This window comes from Ovis canadensis, chromosome 13 (genome assembly GCF_042477335.2).
Source record: "Ovis canadensis isolate MfBH-ARS-UI-01 breed Bighorn chromosome 13, ARS-UI_OviCan_v2, whole genome shotgun sequence".
In the NCBI taxonomy this organism is placed as follows: domain Eukaryota; kingdom Metazoa; phylum Chordata; class Mammalia; order Artiodactyla; family Bovidae; genus Ovis; species Ovis canadensis.
This window is the reverse complement of record NC_091257.1, coordinates 80,970,037-80,982,726: the sequence shown is the minus strand read 5'-3', so window position 1 is coordinate 80,982,726 and position 12,690 is coordinate 80,970,037. Positions and strand designations below refer to the sequence as shown.

The window sequence follows — 12,690 nt, the reverse complement described above, 5'->3', positions numbered from 1 at the left end:
TATCAGTTTTTCCCAAAGTAATCTATACACTCTATTCCTATTCAGTGATCCAGCAAAAATTTTCTGAGGAACTTGATATGCTAATTCTAAAATTAGGATTGGAAAAATGAAGATATAAGTAGACTTTTTCTTTCTGAACAAAAAGAACAGGGAAGGGGGTTCACCCTCTGAGATGCCAAGGCATGCCAAAAAGCTAGGCAATTAAGTCGTATTAACACAGAAACGCACAAAAGGGTAGCAGAAGAGAACAAACTCAGAGACACCCCCCTGCGTGTGTAGAATTCTCGGCAGAGGTTATGACTGCTATGACTAATCAGCAAAGAAAGCAGAGACTCCGGAATGTGTGGTGACAACTGGCTCTGCATATGAAAAAGTAAGATGAGATCTCAGAATGCACAAATGTAAACTGCATATGGATTAAACACCTACATATGAAAAAACAAGAAACCCCCCAAACTTTAATAGCAACAGCTGGAGATGTCAATACCTAATTCACGATAATAGAACACCAGTCATACGTAAGGCAAAGGATTTAAACAACATAATAAACCAACTACGTCTAACAGACACGTACAGAGCACTCCACCCAACAACAACTGAATACACATTCTGCTCAAGTATACATGGGACATTTTTCAGGACAGACCATGTGTTAGGCTACAAATTAAGCCCTAGTAGACTTTTTAAAAGATAATATCATACAGAATATCTTATTTGACTACAAGAGGACAAAATTAGAAATTAGTAACAAAAAACTGGAAAATTCACAAAACTGTGGAAATTAATACACAGTTTAACAACCAGTAGATCAAAGAAGAAATACAAGGGAACTTGGAAAATAGTTTGAGACAAATGAAAACAGAAGACATAACACACCAAAAGCGATGCCAAGGGGGAAACTTACAGCCAGAAACATTTACATTAAAAACTGATGAAAGACCTCAAATCAACAGCCTAACTTACAACCCAAGAAACTAGAAAAAGAACAAACTAAACCCTAGCTAGCAGAAGGAAGGAAATAATAAAGGTTAGAGCAGAAATAAGTGAAATAGAGAAACAATAGAGAAAATCAATAAAACCAAAAGTTGGCTCTTTGAAAACTGACAGTACTTCAGCTAGGAAGACTGAGAAAAAAAGAAGATTCAAATACTAAAATCAAAAATGCCATCTTTCTAAATTCCATATATATGTGTTAGTATACTGTATTGGTGTTTTTCTTTCTGGTTTACTTCACTCTGTATAATCGGCTCCAGTTTCATCCATCTCATCAGAACTGATTCAAATGAATTCTTTTTAACGGCTGAGTAATACTCCATTGTGTATATGACAGCAAAAGAGACACAGATGTGTATAACGGACTTTTGGACTCAGAGGGAGAGGGAGAGGGTGGGATGATTTGGGAGAATGGCATTCTAACATGTATACTATCATGTAAGAATTGAATCGCCAGTCTATGTCTGACGCAGGATACAGCATGCTTGGGGCTGGTGCATGGGGATGACCCAGAGAGATGTTATGGGGAGGGAGGTGGGAGGGGGGTTCATGTTTGGGAACGCATGTAAGAATTAAAGATTTTAAAATTAAAAAAATAAAAAATAAAAAATAAAATAAAATAAAAAATAAATAAAATAAAATCAAAAATGAAAAGTGGGCATATTACTACCAATTCTACAGAAATAAAAAGGGATTATGAGAGAGTACTTAAAATAACTGTACATCAACAAATTTGAAAACCTAGATGAAATGGACAAATTCATGACGAAATCATGAAAAATAGAAAATCTGAATAGACCTGTAACTAGTAGGGAGACTGAATCAGTAATAAAAATCTCAACAAAGAAAAATTCTGGATTCAGTGGCTTCACTGCTGAAATCCACCATTTAAAGACGACTAAAAACACTCCACCATTAACCATACCATACAGCTGCCAGAACTTACACAGGCGTGGAAAATAGACTCTTGGAGGGCACAACAGAACCTTGTGCACCAGGACCCAGGAGAAAGGAGCAGTGACCCCACAAGGGACTGTCCCGGACTTGCCTGTGGGTGTCTGGGAGTCTCAGGTGAAGGTGTGGGTCTGTGGTGGTCTGCTGCATGGTTGGGGACACTGAGTGTAGCAGTCCATGCATGGGATCTTTTGAAGGAGATCACCATTATCTTCATTACCTCCACCATAGTTTCAGCTCAGTTCAGTCGCTCAGTCATGTCCGACTCTTTGTGACCCCAAGAACTGCAGCATGCCAGGCCTCCCTGTCCATCACCAACCCCCGGAGTTCACCCAAACTTATGTGCATCGAGTTGGTGATGCCATCCAGCCATCTCATCCTTTATTGACCCCTTCTCCTGCCCCTAATCCCTCCCAGCATTAGAGTCTTTTCCAATGAGTCAACTCTTCACATGAGGTGGCCAAAGTATTGGAGTTTCAGCTTTAGCATCAGTCCTTGCAAAGAACACCAGGACTGATCTCCTTTAGAATGGACTGGTTGGATCTCCTTGTAGTCCAAGGGACTCTCAAGAGTCTTCTCCAACACCACAGTTCAAAAGCATCAATTCTTCGGCACTCAGCCTTCTTCACAGTCCAACTTTCACATCCAGACATGACCACTGGAAAATGGCAACCCACTCCAGTACTCTTGCCTGGCAAATCCCATGGATGGAGGAGCCTGGTAGGCTGCAGTCCATGGGGTCGCTAGGAGTTGGACATGACTGAGCGACTTCACTTTCACTTTTCACTTTCATGCATTGGAGAAGGCAATGGCAACCCACTCTAGTGTTCTTGCCTGGAGAATCCCAGGGATGGGGGAGACTGGTGGGCTGCTGTCTCTGGGGTCGCACAGAGTCAGACGTGACTGAAGTGACTTAGCAGCAGCAGCAGCAAAAAAAGCACTCCTTAAACTTTTCCAAAAATTGAAGGGGAGGAAACACTTCCTATCTCATTCTATGAGGCCAGCATTACCCTGTTATCAAAGCCAGACAAAGATACTACAAGAAAACTACAGGCAATCATCCCTATGCACACTGATGCAAAAATACTCAACAAAATACAGAATTCAGCAGCATATTAAAAGGATTATACATATGACCACATGGGATTTATTCCTGGAGTGCAAGGATGGCTCGACATGTGAAAGCTGATCAGTGAAATACGCCACATCACCAGAATGAAAGGGAAACACCATACAATCGAGTCATGCAGAAAAAACATTTGACAAAATTCAACACTCTTTCATGAGGGAAACAGTAAACCGAGAATAGAATGAAACTACCTCAATAAATAAACGCCATATATGAAAAACCCACAATGAGCAACATACTCCAGGGTGTTTTCTCTAAGATGAGGGATAAGGCAAGAGTGCCCACATTCATCACTTTGATTCAACACAAGATTGGAAGTTTCAGCCAGAGCAGTTAGGCAAGAAGTAATAAAAGGCATCTAAACTGGAAAAGAAGAAGTAAAATAATGTTTACAGATGATATGACCTTATATGTAGAAAACCTAAAGATTCCACCAAAGAAAAAGAACTAATAAATGAATTTAGCAAAGCAAGTAGGATTAGGATACAAAGTCAATACACAAAGACAAGTTGCATTTCAGAAATTCCCTGTTGGTCCAGTGGTTAGCACTCTGCACTTTCACTGCTGAGGGTCTGGGTTCAATCCCTGGTCAGGGAACTAAGATCCTGCAAGCCATGTTGTGTGGCCAAAAATAAATCAGTTACAGTTCTATATACTAACAATATATACCTGAAAAGGAAATTATAAAAATGATTCCATTTATGATACCATCAAACAGAACAAAATATTTAGGAATTAACTAAGGAGGTGATAAACTAGCACAATGAAAACTATAAAACACTGTTGAAAGAAATTAGTGATACATGGAAACATACCCCTTATTCATGAATTAGAAGACTTATTACCCAAAGTAATCTTCAGACTCAATACAATTCCTATCAAAATTCCAATAATTTTTTTTGCAGCTACAGAAAAACCAATCCTAAAATTCATACAGGACTTGTCTGGTGGCCCAGTGGTAAAGAACGGCCTGCCAGTGTAGGAGACATGAGTTCTATCCCTGGTTCAGGAAGATCTCACATCCCACCAAGCAACCAAGCTCGTGCATCACAGCTGCTAAGCCTGTGCTCTAGAGCCCAGGAGCTACAAGAGAAGTCAGTGGATGAGAAGTCCTCGCACTGCAATGAAGAGTAGCCCCTGCTCACTGTCATCAGAGAAGAGCCCATGCAGCAACGAAGACTCGGCACGGCCAAAAATAAATAAATGAATAAAACTGTATCTATAAGAAAAGATGCTGATGCTGCCATCTTTTGGGTTCTTGCCAAGGGCTTCGTGTTTCTAATCTTGCATTAATACACAGCCCGGTGGGGTTGACATTGGTCCACCCAAGTCACATGTGAGGAAGTGGAGGCCTGGAGAAGTGAGGTGACTCCGCCAAGGTCTCTCTCATAGCTCCCTTTCTCGAGAGTGCCAAGGAGACGGGATGGCGGGCCCCTCCCTCCGGCTGCCGGCTCTGTTTCCGCCCCTGTTCACCTCTAGCCTCCCGGCACTGAGCCTCCTTTCAGTTCCTGGCTTGGGCTGCATCCATCTACAAGTTAGGGTGATGGTGGCGGCAGCTGCAGCAGGCACAGCTGGTACTATTTACCGCGGGGCACTCAGGCCAAGCACTCTTCATACACAGGGTCCCATCTTACCCCCACCATACGCTAAGAGTGGGGTCATGGTCCCCACTGAACAGTGGGGAGAAGTAGGCTCAGATGTGCCGAAGGTCACACAGCTGTTGAGCGGTGGAGCACTTCACTTCCATGTGTTTGTTTCTTCTTCAAGACAGGATTTTAATAGGTCTGACCTCACTGGCATGAGTTTGGGTGAACTCTGGGAGTTGGTGATGGACAGGGAGGCCTGGCATGCTGCACTTCATGGGGTGGCAAGGAGACGGACACGACTGAGCGACTGAATAGACCTCACTGGGTAGCAGCGAGTAAACAAGACGGTGAATGGTAAGCCGCCCAGCACTCAAGGCTGATTCTCTGGAGCTAGTCTTATCAACCCCCCCAGGCCACAGGAGTTTCCACAGGCTATATTTAAGTGTTGCTTTCATCTGCACCTCCTTCAACAGCAAAGAAAGACGTGCACAACTTGATCTTGCTTCTCTAAGGGCTCCCCCTTATCCAACCAGGCATGTCCTGCCTCCATCTCCCTTAAGTTAATGACCTCTCCAGTCACCTGTGGCCCAGACCAGGGAAGCTAGAGCTCTCCACCTGACTCCAACCCAGGGCCCCTCTGGCTGGTTCATTTGGAACATTCAGAAACATTTATTATCCATTCCTTCCTCCTCCACCCCAGGTCTCCTTGTTTCCAAAGCCTTTTCAACACAGCAGTCAAGGGTGATCTTTCTAATTAGAAAATCTGACCATCTCACTGTTACTTCAGATCTTCAGCTGCTCCCCACCCAGCCTGGAGGATAATGCTCAATACTTTGATCTGATATTTGAGGCCCCTCTCAGTGAGCTTCCTACTCTTCCCATCCCTTTCTTTCAGTTGTGGTTCCTGGAACCTGCCCTTCCCTGCTTCCTTGCCTTTGTCCCTGTTGTTCCCTCCAGCTGCAATGCCTGGAGGATCTCTGCCACGTTTCTGCATGATATGCAGGTACCGTGGTCTCCTTCAGGCACTCCTTGGTAACGCTCTTCCAGAGATATAAGAACAGTGACATTAAAATTTGTGGCCATAAGAAAAAAAAGAACAAAAAACAAACTTGTGGCTGTGGACTTTGCTGGTGGTTGAGTGGTTAAAAATCCACCTTCCAATGCAGGAGATGCAAGTTCAATCCCTGGCTGGGGAACCAAGAGCCCATATGCCCCATGGCAACTAAGCCCGCGCGCAGCAACTACTGAGCCTGTGTGCTCTAGAGCCTGCGTGATAACTAGAGAGACACTGGAGAGCTGCAACTAAAGATCCTGCGTGCCACAACTAAGACCTGATGCAGCAAATAAATATTAAACACAAGAAACCTGTGGCCGTAAGGCAGGCGAGGGCCTTGCCTGGACACACATAATTTGATTAGAAAGCAGGGTCGTCAAGGAAGAACTGTGGTCCTAAGAGATAGAAGTGTCGTTATTGGCAACAGACAAAAGATGGAAGCAACCTGTGTAGCCACTGACAGATGAACGGGTAAGCAAGATGTGGGTCTTTCCCCACAGGAGAATATTATTCAGCCTTAAAAAGGAAGGAAATTCTGATAGAAGCTGTAAGGTCAATGAATCTTGAGGACATTATGCTAAGCCAGTCACAAAAGGACAAACACCATATAATTTCATTTATATGAGGTGCCTAGAGTAGTCAAATTCAGAGACGCAAAGAATGGTGGTGGCCAAGGGATGGGGGAGGGGGGATGGGTAGTTAGTGTTTGATAGGTACAGAGTGTCACCCGGGGAAGATGAAAATGTTCTGGAGATGAACGGTGGTTTAACACAAAACCTATTTGAGAAAGGCAGCCACCTGCATGCGTGTTACTGATTCACCTGAGCAGTCAGAATACTTATCTTGAATCTAAGGGACAGAGCAATGTGACCAATTCTGTCCTTAAGTTATAGCCACAGATGTAGGGCTGGGGAAAGGGCTCCATGCAGAGTTCGGGTTCAACAGCAAGGGCTGGGACTGCTTATTGAGAAATGTTATCATGTTGAAAGAGCACGTGCTTATAATACTACAGGAAGGTAATATTGTTTGGCATGACATAATAACCCTTAGCAGGGAAGCCTTTTCTCAATCCTGAAAGAATTAAGGATACTGCCAGAAAGTTTAACCTACTCCACCAACACTTTGTCACTAAGGTATCTTTGCACCTCCACCTTAGGCTTTTTTTTTTTTTTTTTAATGTATTTGGCTGCACCGGGTCTTAGTTGCAGTACGTGGGATATTTAGTTGTGGCATGTGGGATCTAGGTCCATGACCAGGGATTGAACCGGGGGCCCCTGCTTTGGGATCGTGGAGTCTTAGCCACTGGACCACCAGGGAAGTCCCCTCAACCCCAGGCTTATTCTCATCTGTGCTGTCCAATACGACAGCTCCCGGTCGTATGAAGCAAGTGAGCAGCTGAAATGTGGTTTGTCTGGATTGAGAATGATAAAGTATGCACTGGACTTCTATTTTATTTATTTTGGACTTTAAATATTTAGTAGGAAAGTAATGTAACGCCTCAATAATTTTCTGTGTTGAACACATGTTGAAATACTACTACTTGGACATCCTGAGTAAGATAAATGTATTAAAATCAACTTCACCTATCTCTTTTTTCTTTCTAAATGCAGTTCTAGAACATTTAAAGTTCACGGTTCACATTATATTTTGACTATAAGTGCTGCTCTACGTGCTCCAACCCTAGGCCACCAGGCAGGATCAGTGGAGGACAGCATGGAATGAATGATGGTCTGTGAGCGCCCTCCTGCTGCCTAGCATCTGGGATGCCAGCAACCAGACACAGGCCCCCGGGAGAAACTAGAGGGTTCTTTTCCGAAGAAGATTCTGAAGGGTTACAGGGAAAAGATACTGACATTTCAAGATCTTCTAAGGAAAGGACCAGTTTGCCACCCAGTCATGCTAGAACAGGACGCCCTTAAACTCAGATAGGCAACAAATACGTTGGTTCAGTGTCAGGAGCACCTGCCACACTGTCACCAACAGAAATCAAAGAGAAGTTCATGTCGCGTTACAGCGGTTACAGCGATCTCGAAATAACGCTTACTGTCATCATTACTTTAAAATTTAGTAGACAGACTGCAAGACTGTATTATTTAATGCCTTAACAAAGAAGTACACATATTATCACATCACAGGCTTATTTACTATTTTAGTAACTATATCTTAATGTACCTGGCTTCCTTTGTTATCTTGACATGACTTTTACTGTGTGTTATTTGAAACCAATATTCTGAGGTGTCTGCAAGCCTAGCTCTCAGACCTAGGCCCTGCCCACAGACCTGCTGGTTGCCTCTCCCTGCCTCAGTGTTTTCCGTCCTGGTCTTTGTTCTGGTTGCGCCGGGTGGTCACTGCAGCTTCTGGGCCTCTCTGATTGCAGGGCGTGGGCTTAGCTGCCCTGTGGCATGTGGGATCTTAGTTCCCAGACCAGGGATCAAACTTGAGTCCCCTGCATTGGAAGGTGGATTCTTAACCACTGGACCACCAAGGAAGTCCCTGTCCTAATTTTAATTTTTATTAAATTAATATATAGTCATAATTTAAAAAAAACAGAAGCACAGCAATAGAAGAAAAATAGGTAAATTGGATTTTATCGGAATTAAAAACTTTTGCACATCAAAGGACACTATGAAGAAAATGAAAAGACAACCTACAAAATGGAAGAAAATATTTATAAATCATGTATCTGACAAGGACCTATTATCCAGAATATGTAAAGAACTCCTAAATTCAACCACAAAAAGACAAACAGCCCCATTAAAGAGACTATTTGGATATAGATATTTCTCCAAAGATTCACAAATGACCAATAAGAACACGAAAAGATGCTTAGTGTCAGTCACTAGGGAAATGCAAATCAAAATGACAACAAGATACTACTTTATACCTACTAGGATGGCTATAAATTTTTTTTTAAAAGATGGAATAACAAGTGTTAGCAAAGCTATAGTGAAACTGGAACCCTTATGCATTGCTGGTGGGAACGTAAAGTGGTGCAACTGCTATGGAAAACAGTTTGGCGATTCCTCGAAAAGCCAGACAGAGAATTACCACGTGACCCAGCAATTCCACTTCTGGGTTTAAACTCGAAAGAACTGAAAATTGGAATGAAACAGATTCTTATATCCAGTGTTCACTGCAGCGTTATTCATAGTAGCTAAAAGGCGAAAAAACCCAAATGTTTGTCAACAGATGCATGGACCAAACAAATGTGGTATCAGTATTTAAATACAGTAGAATATACTATTCAGCTATAAAAAGGAATGAAGTTCTGATATGCTACAACATGGATGAACCCTGAAAACATGCCAGACACAAAAGGACAAACACTATCATTCTACTTACATGAAAGATCTAGAATAGGGAAATTCATAGAGACAGAAGGCAGATTAGAGGTTACCAGGGGCTGGGTGGAGAGGGGAATGGGGAATTATTGCTTAATGGGTACAGAATCTCAATTTGAGGTGATAAAAAATTTTGGAAATAGATGTTGGTGATATACAATATTGTGAATATAAGTAATGCCATTGCATTACAAACTTAAAAGTGGCTAAAACAGCAGGTTTTATATATATTTCATAGTAACAAAATGAAAAAAATTAAAGAATTACCACATGATCCAGCAATTCCATGCACAGGTATATACTCAAAAGACGAACACAGGTAGTCAAACAAAATCTTGTACATGAATGTCCACAGCGGCATTATTCATAATAGTTTTATCTGCTATTATGAGTTTTATCCTGCTATTAGAGAGTTTTTATCCTGATGGTTAAATAATTATTTCGTCTTTGATATTATTACTGTATATTACCAACACACCAGTATATTACCATGACTTTTTTGCTGTTTTTATATAATTTGCTTTTGCTAACTCTAAAATTAAGTTTTATTTTATTTTTTGGCCGTGCCACATGGCTTGAGGGATTCTTAGTTCGCCAATCAGGGACTGAACTTGGGACACAACAGCTAAAGTGCTGAGTCCTAATCACTGGACGGTAAGGAAATTCTGAAGTTCTATTTTAAATTAAATCATAAGATTAAAAAACAAGAGGGACTACTAGGCAAACAATAAAATTAGCAATCTTATACTCCATCCCTTCCTACTCCTGGGTTAGTTGCTCACTTTTAATATGAATAAACAACCAAAGATTACTGGACATTCCAAGAAAGATTCCAACTGAAAAAGATACATAGAAAGAAGGATCTAAAGGAAACAGAGACAACACAGAGACACATGAAAACTTAAATAAATATATATGTAGGTCTTAGAAAGGTAGAAGATACTCTATCCACGTAACAAGGAAAAAATATTAAAAAGGAACAGAGTAACAAAGTGCTGTTATACGGATGGCTCTAATAAACATTTGATGGACAGAGTGAAGTCAGGAAAACCTCCAAATTTCAATAGATTTCTCCAGTAAAAGATACACAGGTAGCATATGCAAAAATGCTATACACTTTATTAGCCACCATGGAATCACAAATCAAAGTCACAACAAGGTACTACTTTACCACTGTGATAGCTATAATCAAAAAGAGCAGTAATTACAAGAGTTCGTGAGGAGGTGGAGAAATTAGAACCCTTGTGTGCTGCTAGTGGGAATGTTATAAAGGGAGCAGTCACTATGGAAGCTCAGCAGGTTCCTCCAAAAGTTAGACACAAAATAACCATGTGACCCAGCAATTCCACTTCTGGTTACATAAACAAACTTGTACACAAATGTGCATAGCAGCATTATTCACACTAGCCTAAAAGTGGAAACAATTCAAACGTCCATCGACAGACAAATGTTTAAATAAAATGTAGTATATCCATAAAATGGAATATTATTCCACGATAAGGAATGAAAACCTGATACACACTACAACATGAATGAGCCTGCAAAACGTGTGGCAAGAAGAGGCAAAAGTGAGACACAAAAGTCCTGTCGTATGATCATACTGTATGACTCAATTTGCATAAACGTCCAGAATATGCAAATCCACAGACAGAATTAGTGGTTGCTAAGAGACAGTGGGGCGGAGGCGATGAGGAGTGACTGCTTTTAGTCATGGGGTTTCTTTTTGGAGTGATGAAGATGTTCAGAATTCAGGTAGTAGTGATGGTTGCACATCATTATGAGTGTACTGACTGTACTAATGGTAACACTGAAAAGGGGTAAATTTTATGGCATGCGAATTATATCTCAATAAAGCTGTTATAGCGTGGAAAAAAAAGAAAAAGTCTTCCAGAAAGACAGACAATAAAAAGATAAGAGACAAAAAAGATGTGAGACAGGATCAGCTCAGCAAACCCAGCATCTGAGTGACAGCAGTTTCAGAGAGAGAAAGCAGAACAAGTAGAAGTGAGGGAATTGTTTTTTAAAAATTAATGCAAGACTATTTCTCAGAAAGAAAAGGTCTCCACATACAAGTGGCCTATTAACTACTGGCACAAAGACCCATTCCAGGACACATCATCTAGAACCTTCACAAAAGAAGTGAAGTGAAGACTCTAACAGCTTCCAAGGACTAAGAACTGGACCGGCCTCAAACTTTTAGGCACAAGTGAAAGTCTTAGTTGCTCAGTTGTGTCCAGCTGTTTTGTGACTCCATGGACTGCAGCCCACCAGGCTCCTCTGTCCATGGAATTCTCCAGGCAAGAAAACTAGAGGGGGTTGCCATTTGCTTCTCCAGGGGATCTTCCCAACCCTGGGGCTGAACCCACATCTTCTGCATTGCAGTCAGATTCTTTATCATCTGAACCACGAGGAAGTCCACACTTTTTTTTTTTTTTAAGCACAAGTAATGGAAGCTAAGTATAATACAGCCTCTTCAAGGTTCTAAGGGAAAGTTATTTTCAATTTTATTTAATGTTATATATATATATATATCTCTACAGTTATATAAAAAAAATTGGTATTTATTATTTTCAGCTTTATACTCAGCCAAACTATATGAGGTCTGAACAAAGATATGGTGGTTTCCAAAAATTTATCTCCAACTGAAGGTGTGCTCCAGTAAAGTTAAGGACTAAACCCAGGAAAGCAGAAGACCACATGGTCCAAAAAGCAGGAAAGTAGCCAAGGGCAGCCCCAGGTGAAGAAAAGGGAAGCCTCCGGACAGCAGCCAGGTAGCAGGCCTAGAGAGCAACTTGGCCAGACCAGAGCCGGAGACAGAGGGCACTGGGAAAAACAGGAGATCACGACATGATCTGATACGTCTGCACACCTGGGAAACAATGTCAATGGTGGGCTGGCAGATCTTGTGGGGCATGTGAAAAAAATTACAAATAAGAGCTTAGAAAACAAAGTATACAGAAGAGGAGGCAACCATTTATTTTAGGGAAAATAAAATGTATGAGACAATGAAATCATACTACAAGGCTCTGCAGTGAATATCATTTCCATGCTCACAGTAAACAGAAACATTGGTTGTTTTTTTAACCCTAAACTGATGTAATATACGGAGGATGGGGCACAGGAAGTGGAAGTGACAGAGCTAAATATGAACTATTATAGCAGATTTCAATACATGATGATGACTAATGAGAGGAAATGAAAGGTATTCCCATTTAAAAAAAAAAGAATGAAAGAAATATTGAAGGTAGATACCAGAAGACAGAGCAGTTGAGAGCTGAAGGTGGGGAAGGCTGAGGAAGAAGGCCAGAGGGCTGGATGGTTTCTATTAGAAGCAGTTCAGGATCCATGCCACTGCTCTGATTTTGTAAATGCTAGTACTGTAAGAAGTTATTAGGCATATACCTCACAACAGTTCCCTGCTCTGACATCAGAGCTGGGAACTGGCCTAGAAACAGTGGAAACAGGGACTTTGCATCTTCAAGGGGTGTCTTCCTCAGGCCCTGCCCACCAGGGCTCAGCGGGATGCTCCATCCCTTCTGGACATTCTGAGGACCTGTCCCTCCTGCCTGGTCTGTGGAGGGGAGCAAACTGGGGGCCAGAGCTCCCCTCCCCTGTATCAACCACCTGTGACTG

The 12,690-nt window shown here is 41.7% G+C and overlaps 1 protein-coding gene across 5 annotated transcripts in view; it reads right to left on the bottom strand.

Annotated features, from left to right (window-relative positions):
- DLGAP4 (DLG associated protein 4) overlaps positions 1 to 12,690 on the bottom strand; it is a 140,872-nt gene that overhangs the window by 16,074 nt on the left and 112,108 nt on the right. The gene's annotated exons all lie outside the window — the stretch shown is intronic.